The sequence below is a fragment of the Neolamprologus multifasciatus genome, chromosome 15 (assembly GCF_963576455.1).
Source record: "Neolamprologus multifasciatus chromosome 15, fNeoMul1.2, whole genome shotgun sequence".
NCBI lineage: Eukaryota > Metazoa > Chordata > Actinopteri > Cichliformes > Cichlidae > Neolamprologus > Neolamprologus multifasciatus.
The window spans coordinates 39,670,679-39,684,118 of NC_140453.1; the positions used below are offsets into that span (position 1 = coordinate 39,670,679).

Sequence of the window (13,440 nt, forward strand, 5' to 3'; positions counted from 1 at the left end):
ACTACATCAGAGGTTACAGAGGGGCAAGCTGGACTATTTGGTAAAGCAACAACAACGTGAGTCTGTGAGTGTGCAAAAAAGTCTATAAACAAACTCAAACCCTTGAAATGTTTTATTTAAGTTAGCCTGGAAACAGTGAATAATGACACGCTCATGCTGTTGTAGGAAGGTTTTTCTATCAACCGACATCAACACTTCCTTTTCTCCTTAAAGGACATGGACCACAGCTCTGAAAATGTCAAAAGTCCAATTTTATACGTTTTTTTTAAACCCACTGTTAACTTGTTTGATGCATGATGTAGTTTATTTAATTTTTTTGTAAAAAATAAATAAAGGCTAAAGTTTTTTGCCTTTATTGGTGCAGGATAATAGAAAGAAGAGCGCAAGCTCGAAGGAAGACCGGGGGAAGAGACACAGCAATCTGCATTAGCCTTACAACCTGTGGCTCAACCCAGTGAGTTTAACCAAGACCTCCACAATGTCATTTCCACCTGAACTTCTGCAACTATTTTCAGGATTTGCACTTTCACTGACCACATCCAAAGTGACCCAACAACATATATCAGTGCTTGCACTTAAATGTCATCTATTTCAGAATTTATATTTTAACCACTGCTTCATTCAATTCAATTCAATTTTATTTATACAGCGCCAAATCACAACAACAGTTGCCTCAAGGCAGTTTATACTGTAAGGTATACCCTACAATAATACATGCAGAGAAAAACCCCTATGAGCAAGCACATTGGCAACAGTGGGGAGGAAAAACTCCCTTTTAACAATAAGAATTCTCCGACAGAACCAGGCTCAGGGAGGGGTGGCCATCTGCGGTGACCGGTTCATAACTTCTAAAGTTTCCTAAATGCAGTCTGTTCTAGTTGTTGTTACTCCACTGTGATGGAGGTGTTGTGTTCTAGGCTTGCCTGTCCATAAATATCTTGAGAGAAGTTCTTCACAAAAGTTAAGGGGAAATGTACCAGTTTGCCACCCTTTCTTTCACCAACACCCTGTAAATGTTTGGACATGTAGTAAATAACTTGCTGTAGTTTTTTTAATTTTTTTTATTTTTTAAATTTGTAATATGTGCAGAAGACTATTTGGCATTATCCCTCAGAAATAAGCAAGGCCTTCCCTGAAAAAACAGCATTTCATTATTATTGAGGCCTTCGCAGGTGAGGAAGTTACCAGAACCATATGCACTAATAACCCCCATAAAACCATAGGCTTTGAACTGTGCTCTGGTGACGAGCTGGGTGGTCTCTCTCCCCTCTAGCCCGAAGGACATGCCCATTATTTCCAAAGATGAACTCAGAGTGTGGCTGGTTAGTCCAGAGGACAGTTTTCCTACATCTTTTCAGTCCATTCATCCCTGGCTTCGGGCATTTTGCAGTGTGTACAAGAAATTGCCTCTGTAATTTGATTCTTTTTTAGACTATGTGCTGTAGATGATGCCATCCACAGATTGTTTGCTACATTATGTTTAAAAAAGGTGAGATGTTCCAACTGCTGTCTTGTTTTTTGCCATCTCTGTCTGACCATTTTAAAAATGTGTTGCTGTTATCAATATCAGAATGAGCGTCAAACTCATAATTAGATTTTTTGGTTTTACAATATTTTCTCTTAAGTATGGACAGACGGGGCTAAAATAATTTTATTGGATTCTGTTCATTTATTATGTGTGAGTTTAGATGGTGTCCCATCTCTTCTGATGGTGGTTTTACCTTAGGTGTACTTACAGTAATACATACACTGCATCAGAACGCCTACACTCGATGAAACAACTCCATGTACAGGCCAGTGAGAGCCCTTAAAGTACACTCTGTATGTGTGTGTGTGTGTGTTTGTCCATGCTTCCTTCTAAAGACAGCTATTTATGCCATTGGAAGAGCTTCAACAAAGTGTGTATCCAAAGTGTCTACCCCCTCACCGCCTCATGCTGGGAGATAATAGACATATTTTTACTATCTTGTGCTCATTATGGCCGGTACATGCTGATTACGGGCTCGATTTATGAAGTTCTGAGGCCACACTCCCCTTTACTTTGGCTGGACCTCTGCTGGAACTGTGTGGAAGTCCAGGGAGATCACAATGAGCAGGAGGAGGAAGAAGATGAGTGGAGAGGAGGATGATGGAGTAGAAGGGAGGGTAGAGGAGAAGAGTGTGAGAGTAGAGAGAGTGGGATAAAAGATAAATACAGAACAAGAACAAAGGACAGGAGAAGAGAGCAAAAAAAATGGATAGGAAATAATAAGACAGGGAGATTTGGGGGGGGGGGGTAGTAAAAGAAAAGCAGGATGCTCTCCAATTATTCTTTTTTGCTTCAGCGTCTGCTTCTGGATCACATTTGATCAGTCTCAGATAACATAATGCTCAACTCAAAGTTATGCTTACAATTGAGCATAAGTGAATTATCACCAAGCTAAACTTGCAGGATTAATCCTGGATACATGATCTAATAATTAACAGGACATCTTTCATCCTCTTTAATTTTATATTTAACTGTGCTTCTAACTTCCGCAGAGTTTTTCTGCGCTCAAATCAGCGTTCCTCCCTGTCCAGGATGTGTACATCCTCATCACTGAAAGAGTGTCGACTGGCCTGTAGGTGTAAATAGACTGCGGAGTCCTGGCCTGAGGAGGTAGCTCTTCTGTGTTGTGCTGTTCGCTTCTACAGAGGTTGTTTGGTTTCCCTGGTGTATAAGTCCTGGCAATCCTCCTGGCACTTAACAGCGTACACTATGTTACTCTGTTTCTGTCGAGGGACCCGATCCTTGGGGTGGACCAATTTTTGGCGCAATGTGTTTTGGGGTTTAAAAGCCACTGAGATGCGGTGTTTAGAAAAAATGTGTCTCAACTGTTCCGATACTCCTGACACGTACGGGATCACTACAGGTTTTCGCTTGGGCAGCGGTTGTCCTTATCTCCTGGATCGACTGGAGCTTTCTTTTGGCGCCTTCTCAGCTTTGACAAATATCCAGCTGGGATAAGCACATTTACTCAAGGCTTTCTTGATGTGCTGTTCTTCTGCTTCCCTGGCCGCTGTGTCTGTGGGGATGGTGTTCGCTCTATGTTGTAGCGTCCTGATGACACCCAGTTTGTGCTCCAGTGGATGATGAGAGTCAGACCTTAAATACTGATCCATATGCGTAGGTTTCCAGTACACATCAACTTTTAGATGTCCCCCATTACTGATGGAAATCTCACAGTCTAAAAAGGCTAACCTGCCACTTTTCATATCCTCCCTGGTGAATTTGATGTGTTGGTCCACCGAGTTAATGTGATCCGTGAATTGTGGTATGTCGTGAGATTTGATTTTCACCCAGGTGTCATCCACATACCTGAACTAGTGACTTGGTGGTTTTCCAGGGTAGGACAACAGAACCCTTTTTTCCACTTCTTCCATGTACAAATTGGCCACGATGGGTGAAACTGGGGAACCCATGGCACACCCATGTTTCTGCCTGTAGTACTGACCCTTGTTTGTGAAGTAGGTCGAACGAAGACACAGTTCCAAAAGCAAACACACTTAGTCGATGCTGAGCATGGTCCTGTTGCTGAAGATGGGGTTATCCTGTAATCTCTTACAAACTACCTCCAACGCTTCCGTGACTGGGATGCAAGCAAAGGGAGATGTAACGTCGTACGAAACCATTGTTTCATCTGCCTCTATAATGACATCTATTCAATTCAATTCAATTTTATTTATATAGCACCAAATCACAACAAATGTCGCCTCAAGGCGCTTCATAGATACAGAGAAAAGCCCAACAATCATATGACCCCCTATGAGCAAGCACTTTGGCGACAGTGGGAAGGAAAAACTCCCTTTTAACGGGAAGAAACCTCCGGCAGAACCAGGCTCAGGGAGGGGCGGGGCCATCTGCTGTGATTGGTTGGGGTGAGAGAAGGAAGACAGGATAAAGACATGCTGTGGAAGAGAGACAGAGATTAATAACAGATACGATTCAATACAGAGAGGTCTGTTAACACATAGTGAGTGAGAAACTTGACTGGAAAGGAAAAACTCAATGCATCATGGGAATCCCCCGGCAGCCTACATCTATTGCAGCATAACTAAGGGAGGATTCAGGGTCACCTGGTCCAGCCCTAACTATATGCTTTAGCAAAAAGGAAGGTTTTAAGCCTAATCTTAAAAGTAGAGATAGTGTCTGTCTCCTGAATCCAAACTGGAAGCTGGTTCCACAGAAGAGGGGCCTGAAAACTGAAGGCTCTCCCTCCCATTCTACTTTTAAATACTCTAGGAACAACAAGTAGGCCTGCAGAGCGAGAGCGAAGTGCTCTAATAGGGTAATATGGTACTACAAGGTCATTAAGATAAGATGGGGCCTGATTATTTAAGACCTTGTATGTGAGGAGCAGGATTTTGAATTCAATTCTGGATTTAACAGGAAGCCAATGAAGGGAAGCCAAAACAGGAGAAATATGCTCTCTCCTTCTAGTCCCTGTCAGTACTCTTGCTGCAGCATTTTGGATTAACTGAAGGCTTTTCAGTGAGTTTTTTGGACATCCTGATAATAATGAATTGCAGTAGTCCAGCCTGGAAGTAATAAATGCATGAACTAGTTTTTCAGCGTCACTCTGAGACAGGATATTTCTAATTTTAGAGATGTTGCGCAAATGGAAGAACGCAGTCTTACATATTTGTTTAATATGTGCGTTGAAGGACATATCCTGGTCAAAAATGACTCCAAGGTTCCTCACAGTGTTACTGGAGGCCAAGGTAATGCCATCCAGAGTAAGAATCTGGTTAGATACCATATTTCTAAGCTTTTCAGCGCCGAGTACAATGACCTCAGTTTTATCTGAGTTAAGAAGCAGAAAGTTAGTGGCCATCCAAGTCTTTATGTCTTTAAGACATTCCTGCAGTTTAACTAATTGGTGTGTGTTATCTGGCTTCATGGACAGATAGAGCTGGGTGTCATCTGCATAGCAGTGAAAATGTATGCTATGTCTTCTAATGATGCTGCCTAGGGGAAGCATGTATAATGTAAACAGAATTGGTCCTAGCACTGAACCCTGTGGAACTCCATAATTAACCTCAGTGTGTGAAGAGGACTCTCCATTTACATGCACAAATTGGAGTCTATTAGATAGATATGATACAAACCACTGCAGTGCAATACCTGTAATACCTACAGCATGTTCTAATTGCTCTAATAGGAATATTATGGTCAACAGTATCGAATGCTGCACTAAGGTCAAGAAGGACAAGCACAGAGATGAGTCCACTGTCAGAGGCCATAAGAAGATCATTTGTAACCTTCAATAAAGCTGTTTCTGTGCTGTGATGAACTCTGAAACCTGACTGAAACTCTTCAAATAAACCATTCCTCTGCAGATGATCTGTTAGCTGTTTGACAACTACTCTTTCAAGGATTTTTGATATGAAAGGAAGGTTGGAGATTGGCCTATAATTAGCTAAGACTGCTGGGTCTAGAGATGGCTTTTTGAGTAAAGGTTTAACTGCAGCCACCTTGAAGGCCTGTGGTACATAGCCGATTATTAGAGATAGGTTGATCATATATAAGATCGAAGAATTAATCAATGGCAGGACTTCTTTGAGCAGTTTTGTAGGAATGGGGTCTAAAAGACACGTTGATGGTTTGGAGGAAGTAATTATTGAAGTTAACTCAGAAAGATCGATTGGAAAAAAAGAGTCTAACTTAACATCAATGGAACTAAGAGTAGCTGTAGATAATATTACATCTGTGGGATGATTATTGGTAATTTTTTCTCTAATGATAAAACTTTTATTTGTGAAGAAGTTCATGAAGTCATCACTAGTTAACGTTAAAGGGATGGTTGGCTCAACAGAGCTCTGACTTTTTGTCAGCCTGGCTACAGTGCTGAAGAGAAACCTGGGGTTGTTCTTATTTTCTTCAATCAGTGATGAGTAGTAAGCTGTTCTGGCTTTGCGGAGGGCTTTCTTATAAAGCAACAAACTATTTCTCCAGGCTAAATGATGATCCTCTAAATTTGTGACACGCCATTTCCTCTCCAGATTACGAGTCATCTGCTTTAGGGTACGTGTTTGAGAATTATACCACGGGGTCAGGTACTTCTGATTAGAGACCTTAGTTTTCACTGGAGCTACAGTATCCAGAGTCGTACGTAGTGAGGAGGTGAAATTATTAACAAGATAATCGACCTCTGTTGGGGTAGCGTTCAGATAGCTGCTCTGTGTTGGTACAGGGCATTGACGATGATAACAGTGGCTGGATTATATTCTTAAACTTAGTTACAGTGCTTTCAGAAAGACATCTACTTTGATAAAGTCCACTCTCCACTGCTGCGTAATCAATTATTGTAAATGTAAATGTTATCAAGAAATGATCAGACAGGAGAGGGTTTTCAGAAAACACTGTTAAATGTTCAGTTTCTATGCCAAATGTTAAAACAAGATCTAGAGTGTGATTAAAGTGGTGGGTGGGTTCTTTTACATTTTGAGAGAAACCAATTGAGTCTAACAACAGATTAAATGCCATGTTGAGGCTGTCATTTTTAGCATCTACATGGATGTTAAAATCACCCACAATAATTATTTTATCTGAGCTCAGAACTAAATCAGATATCAAGTCTGAGAAATCAGACAGAAACTCTGTGTAAGGCCCAGGTGGACGATAGATGATAACAAGTAAGACTGGTTTCTGAGTTTCACAGCTGGGGTGGACAATGTTAAGCATCAGGCTTTCGAATGAATTAAAAGTCTGTCTTGGTCTTTCATTAATTAATAGACTGGTGTGAAAAATTGCTGCCACACCGCCCCCTCGACCTGTGCTTCGAGATTTCTGGTAGTTAGAATGACTCGGGGGTGTTGATTCATTTAAACTAACATAATCATCCTGCTGCAACCAGGTTTCTGTAAGGCAGAGTAAATCAATTTGTTGATCAATTATTAAGTCATGTACTAACAGAGACTTGGAGGAGAGAGACCTAATATTTAATAATCCACATTTCACTGTTTTACTCTTTGGTCCACTACATCTCTCACCTTCTCAACGAAATCCAGGGTGTTCTGGATGTGGTGTTCAGAGTTGCCTACCAGAGGGTTGAGGATCGAGGCCAGAGATGTTATAGGTGACAGAGTTGATCATACAGACAATCCGTCTTAAAGGTACATCATGTTTATGTATCTTCAGTAAACCATACAGACTTGGTGTAGATTCCCCTGGGTATAGCCTGTGGTATGAGGTCAATAGCATTGTCTCGTTCTAACTGTTTCAGACAATCTATCACCCTCTTCCTGTAACCACTTCCTGGGTATTGTTTCAGGGGGTCATAAGTATTTTCATCACTGAGCAGTGACAAAATTTTCTCATGATAGTCTTTCTGGTTTAGCAATACTGTGCACCTACCCTTGTCTGCCGGAAGGATGATAATGTTGTTGTTATTACTAAGTGATGTGTGGTCTTAGACTTTTTGTGCTGTGCTAGACGAGCCTTCTCAGTGAAATCAAACACCTTTTTAAGAGTACTTTCATCTACAAGAATCGTAAGTCTTTGTCAGATCCGCTCCTCGTGAGATTAAGCAGCTGGTGCTGTGCCCTCTGGAGGATTTTTGTTGCCCGGAAGCCTTTAACTGAAGAGCTCATTTGCAGACTTTTAGGAGTAATCCTGTATTGTCTGCATCTGAGGCTGAATCTCAGGTGGTTTCTGTAATCCACATTCTTACGTGCTGTTTGCTCATACTGACGTACAAGCTTTAGGCAGTCCTTGCCAAAGTGGGTTAAAACATCTTGATGCATTCTCAATCATCCAGGTAAGTAAATCTCCAAAAGATGATTCTGTTCGTCTGGACGTAGCGTTTTCAAGGGGAGAAACGCTTTGTCACTCATCCAAGTGACTTCTTCAGTCTCAGCTGACACTTATGGCCATTGATCAGTGGTCTTTGGTCAGCGGTTGTTGATCAATGATTGTGAGAATTTGCATAATCATGTTGAAGGAGCTGACCTCCCAGCCCATTGTTCCTTCAGTGGGCTGGTTTCAGTCATTATGCAAATGTACTGTTTATAAGATTGGGAAAACCTTCAGTCAGCTGAGGTTGAAGAAGTCACTTGGATGAGTGACGAAACATTTCTCCCACTGAAAACGTTACTTTCAGATGAACAGAATTTACTTTTGGAGATGATTCACCTCAGGATCTTCTTGATGCATTCTCAGTTTTTGAGGATAAGCTTAACATTTCTGTCAGTGCTGTTTTTTTCTAGCCACGTACATAAAATGCGATTAGTGAGGGTACAGATGTCCTCCCCAGCCACTATATTGAAATGCAGTGGGGGAACACATCAGCTTCCACAAACTGCAAACCACACTAATCTATCTATGGGTTTTTTCTACCAAATAACCTAATATAAGCCTTATCAAACTAAGAGCTGCAGCTAAACTTTATGGCTTAATGAGGCTTAATATCAGCTGCGATAATGAGATCCAGAAAAATGCCTATCACATAGCAATACTTAGACCATGTAATAAGCAACTAAGCCAACACCAGACAACTTAGTAAACCAAGAGTCGAAAGCAGGCCAAATCACCAAGCTTACTTGCATTACACAATAATTTTAGCCAACTACATACAAGCTGCTCTGAACAGAAAGTGTGCCCTGTTCATACTTTGTATAAGGAGAGTCCTGTGTGTCAGTGTGCCAAGAGCCTTTTTTTTTTATTGTTGTTTGATGAATCCACACACCAGCAAAGATATGGCATCTTGGAACAGAGTTTCCTGGAAGCTGCTGAACTAAAAGAGGCATGCAGCTGCAGAACAACAGGCTATATTTCTTTGTGCCCAGTCTGAGAGAGCTGGAGCTGTAAATTAAAGCTTTTGTTTTATATGCAGCCAGTTCCATACCCAAAGGCTGTATCTGTATGTAATTTTCATTTCTTTCATACTCAGATCTATGAAACAGAACATATGTGCAAAGTTTAGAGATTTCTTACTTTTGTTTCACTCAATGTTATAAATATTCTTTTCAAGATAAATTTATTGAGCAGTTCACGTTTGTATGACAATGGAATTTACAGAATCAGATAGTAGCTCTGTTATTTTGTATATTTTGTACATTAAGATTACATAGCATAACAAAATAGAACAAAACATGACTTAATATGATACAATACCCCCCCACGCGCCCACAACCCCAGTCCCAGCTAGTTTGTCATAATGAGAAGCCAAAAAACTATAACATGGTTAAAGCTGCAGAAATGTAGAGGTGCTCAAATTTTACTGATAGAGGAGAGTCTGTCAGAAAGAGTATCTCATATTTGTTCCAGATGTAATGTATTTGCAAGGTCATTAAGCCAGAGCTTTAAAGGGGGTGCATCTCTCTTCTTCCAGTGAGTGAGAATACGTTTCTTTCCGAAGAATTTGAGACATTGAATCAAAGATGTCGACTCAATATTTTTTAACCTTGGGACAAAAAACAAAACTGTGGCAACATATCTTCAGTTAGGGAGCATTTCTCGCAGATAGGTTACATAAAATATACCCTGAAGGTCTCTCCTTTCTCTTGAAAAGTGTAGACGATGTAAAGCTTTAAATGGAATCAATCAGTGTCTTGCATTGTAGGAGCATTTATGGATATTCTGCAAACCTTCTTCCTCTTGAATGTCTGTGGTTGCGATACCTAATTCTTGATATGTCTGTGAAGGTTCTCAGTCATCCAGGTCATCGTAGTCAAAGGAGCTTGCAAAGAAAAGTGTGTGTTTCACCCAGTTTCACACCTTGGCTCAGGCGATTAGAGGATCATCAGGGGGTCCTTTTGTTTACTCCCACTAGGTTTATATCTGGGACTCTCCACCATTTGACCTTAGAACTGAAGAAGCTTCTCGGATGAGAGGTGAAACGTCTTCAAGTAACTTAAAGAAGTCCAGACGCTTTTCTTTGCAAGCTCCTTTGACTAATTCTTGATACCGAATTCTTCTTCCCATTTAGATTTTGAACATACATTGTTGATTAAATAAAACCATGCCATTTGTCATATAAATTGTGTCTGGCTTTTCTTGTGGTTCTTATTTTCCACTGTGGCCATTAAAGAAAATGAATTTGCCATCTCTGGAGTAAATGCATGCCTGCAGACCGGAGTAGACAGGTGTCGAACCACCAACCTTCCAATTAGTAGGTGACCTGCTCTACAGCCACCCATAAGCTTACAGCACCTGGTATTCCCAGGCGGTCTCTCATTCAAGTACTAACCAGGCCTGACCCTGCTTAGCTTCTGAGATGAAAAATGGCATGCTCAGGGTGGTATGGCTGAAAACTGGCACATCACATTCGGTCCACACAGACATCCTGGATGAAATGGACTACCTGTGCATCCTCTGCAGGTTTCAGGTATCGCCTCATACTACCAGCAGTGACACTGACCATAGCCAAATGCAAAACTAGTGAAAACCACCTGTCCTCCACCTGTAAAACACTTCCTGTTTTGGGGGTTGTGTCTTTGTTGTCCCTCTAGTGGACATGTTGTTCATTTCACTAACACTGATTAACAACCCCTTTGATACTTATCTGACCACATCCCACAAGTTTTATTGACTCAATACACTTTGATTCAATAGAGTTCCCTTGTTGTTTTTAGCAGTGTATATAAATAATGTCTTTGTATTTTCAATGTGTATAGTTAAATAACAAACCACAGGTAAGCTGAAGCTACAAATCCTTCCATTTCAACAGGTGTGTTAATTACTAGAGAAAGAAGATGAGGTTTCGCATTAGTGCCACTAAAATTAGGTTAATTTTCACAGCAATGAAGTTGACAGACACAACCATGAACATTCTTTAATTTATCATTTTTTAATGCCATCTCAGTTCAATCAGAAATCTAATAATCATACATCTGAAAAACAGTGAATCACGACAACAGGTTAATAATAATAATTAAAAAAAAGTCAGTTTAGCATCACACTCCTGCTGCTGACAGCAGCCGTTTGTTCTTCAATCAAATTCACTTCTGCAATACGCAGACTTTGGTCCACTCCTGGACAGATGTTTGAGTACAGACTGCAATATGGTAGAATCCTGCTAAATTCATGAAGAATACATTGAGTTTGAAAAAAACAAAACTTTATCACAAATGAAGGCACAGCCAAAGCAGAGGAGTTCTGTGGGCTCCAGTGCTTATGGAGGTTCTCTCTTTTTTGGAATACACAAGAGGAAGAATTCTTGTTGATGGGAAAACAAATGTAATAAATATTGTTCCAAACAATATTTATTGTTTCAGGAAATTACTAAGTGCCATTGCCGCTTCACTGGAAAAAGGCCAGAGAGGAGCACACATCGACATTTTCAGTTTTAAACTCAATCTCCAGAACTACAAACGCTGCCTCCAACCTGTTTCACGTGGCTTGATGGCTGCAGGTTCTGCTCATTTCAAGTAGCAGAACTACTGACTTCTTGTGCTTTATTAGACGTGTTAGTATTTATTGTAATCACAGTGCTGCACCCTGTCCAGGCCTAGAAATGACACATTTAACAGCATTAATAATAATACAGCACACCAACACTTGAACTTTGATCCCTCACATCATAAAGGGCGTTTATTACTCCAGGCACACACTTCAAGTAATTTCAGGTATGAAGGAGGATTTGATACTACGCAATCATAAAGAAACTATACGTCATCAAGTAGTTCTACAATTATAGGAACCATTAAAAAAGTTTTAAATTGTTGCGAATCTGGCAGAATTTGGGAAGCAGTGCACGCAAACACATGCAGAAACACACATACCAACAACAAACAGCCTGACAAACATCATTTGTTCCCATAAAACAAACCAACATGTATTTTACATCCCACTTCTGCCGAACATTCACAAAAAACTTTTTATGGTTCTTGCATATAGAATTCCACATTTCACGTCAAGAAATGTGGATAGGCTTTGTGTGAAATTACAAAAATATACAAACATGACCTCAAATACATATTCTATTGGTAAAAAAACCAAAAACAAAACAGAAAACAAATCATCAGAAAGAATGAATTCATATTCTATATGCTTTGGATAAATCAAGGTATTCAAGTCTTGGGATGATGGTACAAACATGCTGGTTCTGTAAACGGACAGCTGCTTACAAGGGGCCAGAGTTCCATCAGACAGGAGTTACGGTGGTCCTGAGTCTCTAACCTTTGTCTTATCATTTGTTGGACTAACTCCAGGATTTCGTAAGGCAACCAAGACATCCAAGTCTTAGTTCTGGACTACTGAAATGGGATGTGGGTAAACAGTGTAGACATGCTTCAAGTGAACTCTCTAGAAAAATGCCAGACTACTTTGGCTGAGCAAACATGGCAAATAAATGAACTTGTGTCCATTTGGAAGAGCACAGACGGTACTGACTGAGAATCATTGGACACGCAAAGACATCCAACACCAGGACATGACTTCAAACACTTAAATGATGATGGCCAAGAATTCTGGGATTCCAAAAAGTTTCAACGATAATGAAAATATATTTAACTATACACAATATTACTCATGTTAATCACACACTGTCAACGACAGCAACCTGAATTTAAAAGAACGGGCACTTAAAAGAAGCTCGACACAAAGTTCTAAGCAGTGACTCCATCAGTTTTAAATACATTACGTTACTCTCTTGTGGTCCATGATGGCTTTGGAGCGGTGCTGCCATCAGATGGGGGCAGAGGTGAATCTATAAGCAACTGTGAGAACGGTCCACATTTCCCGTAATGGACTACACTGAGCTACTTGTGCTTAAACATGCAAAGCTCATGGAAACACAGCTAATAGGAGTTCAGCTAAAACATTCACTCAGTGAGGCACTTTAGCAGGACTCCAACAGATCCTGACAGATAAACCTGGATATGTGCAATCACACTCACCGGAAAACTACACAAAATGAAACCAAACCAAGTTACCATCATAAGCAGCTCAGCAAGATACGAAATAGTCTGTCGTTTTTTGTTAGCCCTGCAACAAACTGACAACATGTCCAGGGTGTGCTCTGCCTCTAGCCCTATGGCAACTAGGCTCCAGTCCCTCCACAGTAAGTGGAAAAAATGGATGGATAACTGTGAGGTGTTCTGCTAGAAGCGTGCGGGTGTGTGTTTTTCTTCACGCATCACACAAGCTTTCTAGTCTTTTGTCAGTTGGTTGCTGGCATCAAATTCAAAACATTTAAATTTTTAAATTTAAAAGTCTTCTCTGGACAAGTTTAAAGTTTATATTAAAACCGTGAGAAAAAACTGAACTACTGTCTATATTTATCAGCATCTCTTCAAGCAGCTCATCAGAAAAGGATGCTGGGAGTGTTTGTGCAGTTTTGTGTATCTGATGCAGCAGAGCACAACGACTACTTACTACAATTAGTATTCAGTGCATTTACTGACTGGGATTTTAAACTGGAACATAAAAGTAGTGCTAAATGTGTGAAGGTTATGGATGATATTGGGCTCTTTTAAATA

At 40.4% G+C, this 13,440-nt stretch overlaps 1 long non-coding RNA gene across 1 annotated transcript in view; it reads left to right on the plus strand.

Moving 5' to 3' along the window:
• Positions 1-7,006: 7,006 nt before the first annotated feature.
• LOC146502758 (uncharacterized) overlaps positions 7,007-13,440 on the plus strand; it is a 453,186-nt gene continuing 446,752 nt past the window's right edge. Inside the window, exon 1 of the long non-coding RNA XR_014869377.1 lies at positions 7,007-7,352. This is a non-coding gene — a long non-coding RNA (uncharacterized LOC146502758). The remainder of the gene's footprint in view (positions 7,353-13,440) is intronic.